Below are 6,239 nucleotides of genomic sequence, written 5' to 3' on the forward strand. Positions count from 1 at the left end.
CAGATTTTTAGATGCTGATTAAACTAATTATTTAACATATGCCTAACTTTGTCTACAAAGATAATGTTGGGGTTAGGGCTTACTCCTTCAGGAGGCATTGCTGTGTACAAATTTTTAATGGTTTACAGTTCATTGCAGTGTGCACTTTTGTTTTTAGGCTTTCTGCAGAGGAAAAAATACTAACCACAAAATAATAATAAAAAAGGATGATAAAACTCACTGTTGATATTAAAAGTGTTTTCTATTTTATTATTATGACACATCAATATTGTAAAATTTAATTCCAAGACAGCCATTTTATAATATCCACATTATTCAGTTCATAATCCAAAATGTTCCCCAACAAAGTCAAATGTATGATAATGCACATTCAAGGGCATGTGTTTAGGTAGACTGTTTAGCTACACCTTGTTCTTAAAACTGTTGACTTCCTCCTTTTCTTATCAACCTTTCCCGATTAAAAACAAACAAACAAAACAAAAAAGACATTGTATGTAACACTGAAACCAGAAAAATAGTTGCCCGGTCTTTCTTGTCCCTGGAACGATTATTTCTGGAGGAGGTTTCTCTTAAAATATTTCTGTTGGATTCATTTTTAAAATCGGTTTAGTGGCAGGAGGTGTTTTTGATATCTGCATACGTGCTTCCAGTTATTAGTATGATGATCTGTACCTAGACAATAAAAGTTGCCTGAAATATGATGGAATTAAATCAATAAGTAATGACATGAAACACTGACACGTAATGTTATGTTTTGTAGACTGACATCACCTCAGCCATATCCTGGGGCCATCCATACCACACTGAAGGCTGATTTAATTTTTTGTATTATACTTGTTTGGGAACAGGAATAAAATTGCATTAAGATGCCTTGAAAGTCATTTCCCCCTTCTCTTGCTCTCAAAATAAAGCAAATCCCAAACGTGAAATGGCAGTCAGGGAGAAATGTTTGTCCACTGTTTGTCTGTATGTAGGAAATATGGATCAAGATAGAGTGACCTTGGTCTGGAGGGGAAAAGCCTGTGTGATGCCTGCAGCTGAGAGCTGTGGCATCGTAGGGAAGTGCACTGTGGTCATCCATGCCTCTGTCACCCGCAACACTGCCAGGGATTATGAGCTATCATTCATGTTGGGTCGGCTATGGATGTGCCGAGTTTTTGAAGGCAAAATCCAGGGGGAGAAAAAGCAGTCTTTGCAAGAACAAGCAGAGCATTAAACATCTGTGTGGAGCTGGAAGAGACGAAGCCCAGCTGTATGGGCTGCGGTTGTCTGGGTTTAGTCCCAGCTCAGCAAACTATGTAGGCAGGAGGGAACCAGAGGTATGGCCCCCATTTAGTCAATTAGTTGAGCACATGAGTCATCCAAATGAGGATCAGTTGGTTTATCTCTGCTGAGGGATGGCCCAGGGAAAGGCTGAAGGGTCTTTTCTGGAGCCTTGTGCCTTGAGCGGAGCCTGCAGTTGTGCTTTTTCCTGGGTGCGGGCCAGCGTGTTTGGTCCCTGCCCCAGTTTCTACATGAATACTTGTAAAGACCACATATAGCTTTTCTTGGGCTGCATTATCCCATCTATGGGGCATTTTTTATATATTTAAAGTTATTTTTCCTGCAGCAGCATCAGTGAGAGTCACCCATATGTGGCGTTTGCTGGAGGAAGACCCAGGCGAGCGTACGCGTTCTCTAACATGGTTTCTATAAATGGTAATGAGAGGAGGCTCTGACTCCAGAAACACCATATATAGGATCATTTTAATTATCTCACTGGGACTGTTGATGAGTATTTTTGAATGTGCTCCCGATTAACCAACACACCAAAAGAAAGCTTAAAACTGGGACTGGTGCCTCAGCAGGGCGGCAGTGGGAGCCCATCCCTGTGGGAGGCAGCCAAGGCCAGCTTACACACACTTGGGGGCTAAATGGGGTAGAAAACCCAAACCAATTTACTGACAAAACTGAAAATGGCTTTGCTGAAAACTGTTTGGGTTACAGCAAAAAGCCATCCCTCTCTGGGGTTCTGGGACAGCTGGAATTTTTTGAATTAATCTTTTTTTTCTCCCCTTCCAGAAGCAGACTGGCTGAGTGACACTGATTTTTTTTGTGCAACAGTCAGCTTTGATGGCCACTTGTTTGAAAATCATTTGTGAAATAACATTTGGAATTATCAAATTATCCCAGGTGGAAATTTTCTAAATTAAAAGTTCTTAATTTGTGAAAAAGGTTAGATCTATTTTTTTAAAAAATAAATATTAAGGGAAGAAAAAAAGCACACCAAGCTTTAGATTATCACAACAAATCTCTGCTGGAGTCAAACCAGATTGTCTGTTTTTTTTCAGATCTTTTGTTTGTGCAGCTAGCTGGGACTTTGATTTTTTTTTTAATTATTGTTATTATCATTGTCTCCATTACAGTAGGAAATTTATTTGATGTGTCAGTGCTTGCCCACAATTAGGACAAAGGTTTTTTCCCCTATTCCTTTCCATTAGTCAGAAACTCTTTATTATTGGTAGTTTTAAATTAATTCTATAAATTTATACAAGTAAAAACTAAAACTATATTCAAAGAGTTGTGTTAGGTTTCTTTTCTGAAGGCACTGGAAAAATCTTGATTTTTCCAAGTCTAGAAATTAATTTTTGGCTTCCCTCTGGCATGTTTTTGTTTGTTTGTTTGTTTGTTTGTGTTTTTTTGTTTTGTTTTTGGTTTGGTTTGGGGTTTTTTTTTTTGTTTGTTTGGGTTTTTTTGGGTTTTTTTGTTGTTGTTACAGCTAGTTGTGGTAAGCATGGGGCCAGGTCTGGCAGCTTTCAAACTCCAGGTCACACACCAGCCTGCAGCCAAAACCCTGCACACTGAAGGTGTGTGACCCCCTATTGCAGACAGCTGCAAACCCCTGCCCTGCACTTCCTCGGGGCTGGAAGTTCAGTACTCACCCTCAGCTCAGCTGCCCTCCTTTCTACTTCTGAGGCAAAAATAGAATGAGCAGAAATGGGGAGTCCCTGCTCTGATTTTTGAGTAGGAACAAGCAAAGCTTGAGAAAACCCGTTTTCTCATTGCCTGAAAAGAATGTGAACCCGCTGGTCTGAGAGCTGCGGTTAAGTGTCTGTCTTTCCTAGACTGCAACTGCCTAAAAATAACAAAGCAGTGATTAAAAAGTATCAATCAATATATACTTTTTTTAACTACAGTTGGGAAGCGGTACAAAGGCGGAGATAGATGAAAACATGAAGAAAAGCTTCGTTTCCCAGGGTCTTTCCTGTCTCACCAAGAGGAAATTTTTGGGATGTTTGGTGATTGGTACCTGCTGTTGTCAATACTCAGCTTTTAGACATGTACCAGGGCTTAACAGGCTCTTCCTCTCTGGGTTTTCATCTAGAATACATCTAGTTTGTGATGCCAGTGCTCAGCAGGAGTTAGACTGAGCATTGGCTACCAGGTATGTTGGATGTAAATGTGCTGGAAGTCAGGGCTTGACCCATGTAAGGTGGCAAAGGGGAAAAAAAGGTATAGGTGGAAATGAGGTTTGCTCAGGGTTGTGGTGAGGAAGCGATCACAAGTGTACTGAGTTGTGGCCAGGCCTCTGCACAGCTCTCCCTCTCTCAGAGGTAAGAGCTTTCCCAGTTGTTTTCGAAGGAGAGCCCTGAGAGCCTGGGGAGAAAGGAATGTCCTCCACAGTCAGGCTGGGGGAGAAGTGGATAAAGGCTAGCAGGTCCTGGGGAGCCATGAAGTACCAGTAGGATGCTCTTTTGAGAGCTGTATAAAAAAGGCACCAACTCTCTGCAGGCCAGTGGGGTTTGAGGGTGAGTGGTGAGAGGCACCTGGGACTTGGGGTCTTGGTCCAGTGGAAACCTGGGTTGGGCAGAGGAGGGTTGTTCCCCAGCCAGGACTATACCCAGCCTACCTGGCCCTGTGCCAGTGGCATGCCAGATCTGGAGATGTCACATCATGGGACTGCTGCTGAAATGTAGGTCCTATCTACAGCATCCCGTAGTGACACAGTCACGCAGTAGTTGCTGAGCTGTATCCAGGGCACTTCCCTCTTTCCAGGATTAAGCTCCAGAAAGTTTTTTATGCATTTTACAGCACTTGGGTTTCTGCCACTGCTAGGCTGTGCTCCCCTGCCATTGGAGGAACACCTGCAACCTCAGAGGGATGTGTCCCGGGCACCCTGCCCACTGACACAGACATTCGCAGAGGTAAATGAGGGAGCTGTGGCAGGGTTATTTCCCACCACCCCCCATTCGCACAGAAATGCTTGAAAAGATCTGGCTTTCATTGTGGGATGGAGTGAAAACAAACATTTAAACCTTATCAGTTGTTATGACAGGTCTGAAACCAACCTTGGCTGTGGCTCATACCACCACATCCAGAGGTGGGAGGTGGGAGGTGGGACACAGAGTGGAGTGTGCTCTCCATGGAGCAAGGCATCAGACATTTTTTGGTGGACCCACCACTGTTCCCATGCAGTCTCCCTCCAGACCTGGTCCTTTGAGGATCTGAGAGTCTTTCAGGATCCGAGGATCTGAGCAGAGCCAAGTCACACACCACAGGCAGAAGCTAGACTTGTAGCAGTCAAGTGAGGAAATGCAGATCCTATGCTGGGATCCCAGGGTGCATGTGTGTGTGTGCCAGCCCCTGGGGAAACACACTACAGCTGTGGCAGAGAAACTGAGGAGACAGGCAGAGAGAGACACACCTGTAATGTTATACAGTGGAAAGGATTTCCTGAGAGCCCTTGTGGCCACAGATCCTGCCAAAAGAGGCGAGGAGTGAGGAGTGGTGTCCTGTTGCTGAACATCTGTGTCTCAGGAGCTGTTTTCTCCTCCTTCCCTGCCAACAACCGGGATTGCAGAAGGCAAGTCCTAACTCCAGCCTCGGTCACCTTCCTGGAGGAAACCCCGACTGTGGCTGACAGCTTGACCCAAAGTGACTCTGGTTTGATAAGGGGAGTGGAGAGCCCCACACACGAGAGATGGGGTGAGGGGAACTGGGTGAATATTGCCTGGCACTGCTATAGATGCTGCCTTGTGTGGCACTGGCCCCATGGTCCTTCTTTCCTTCCTTGTGCTTCACTCCCCTTTCAGCCTCAGCAACCTCCCCTAATTTGCTGTTATTTTAAGGGCCTATGGGTGTTTTCTGGGTGGGAGCTAGGGGACCTCAGACCTCTCTGCAGCAGATGGAGAGGAACGCTTGGCTGTCTGGTTTCCTCCACAGGATGGAGTCTAGAGCAAGATAACCCCTAACACAAGTGCCTTGAGGCAAATAGAGGTCAAAGCTATGGGTGTTTCCCCCAAAATGCATGGCACTGCCCCTTCACGGGTGACCCTGGTGCACTGTGACCCACAGAGCTGGCCAGAGCTGCAGATGTGAAGCACTGTGCCAGTGGCCACCTCTCCGGCCAGGGATCAGTATCCATGGGTGAATTAGATAGGCGGGACCGGGATGGACACCCTGCCCTTCTGTTCGCCCGTGTGCTGTGCTGGAGGGGATCATCCCTGCCCACAGGGTTGCAGCTACAGCCCTTGGGCCGACCGGGAGAGATCGGTGGGCACCGAGCTCCATCTAGGGGCCAGGGAGCGCCTGGCGCCCGCTCCACGGGTCCCCACCGGCACCGGCCACACGCCGGTCCTCCCGCCCACCGCCACGGGTGGGGATGCCCACGGGCCGCCAAGCTCCAGGCTAACCAGAGAGTGCCTCAGACCGGGAGCACTCAGGATGAGAGGCAGCGAAGCCCAGCCCCGAGCTCGTCCTTCGGGACTCAGCCAGTCCATGAAGGGGCTCATAGAATAATTAAGGTTGGAAAAGACCTCAAAGGTCATATAGTCAAACCATTAACATAACAGTGCCAGGTCCACCACTAAACCTTGTCCAGAAGAACCACATCTACATGCTTTTTTACTGGATAAAGCCAGCCCTGAGAAATTCAAGGGATGGATTTCCCTGAATTCAGTATTTCCCACTGGGATTAGAAAGTAAGACTTTCCATGGGATATTCCATCTGCTGATGCTTCATGTGATGGAAAAGTTACACAATGTCTGGGTGCACCGGACAGTGTCAGGATGGTGTGTGTGAATTGTGCCTGGGGGGCTGCAGCCACACCAAGAGCACAAAGGTGAGGCCCCAGACTCCATGACTCCAGCAAGGCATGGAGAAAGGGATCTGGCTCCATCCCTCTCCTGGCTATGCACTCCTACCCCCTGGCTCATGGGATGCAGTAAGTAGGGGCAAGCAGCTGGGATTTTTAAGCACT

This window comes from Manacus candei, unplaced genomic scaffold, assembly GCF_025592945.1.
Source record: "Manacus candei isolate 608988 ecotype Guabito, Panama unplaced genomic scaffold, ASM2559294v1 h1tg000050l, whole genome shotgun sequence".
Lineage (NCBI taxonomy): Eukaryota > Metazoa > Chordata > Aves > Passeriformes > Pipridae > Manacus > Manacus candei.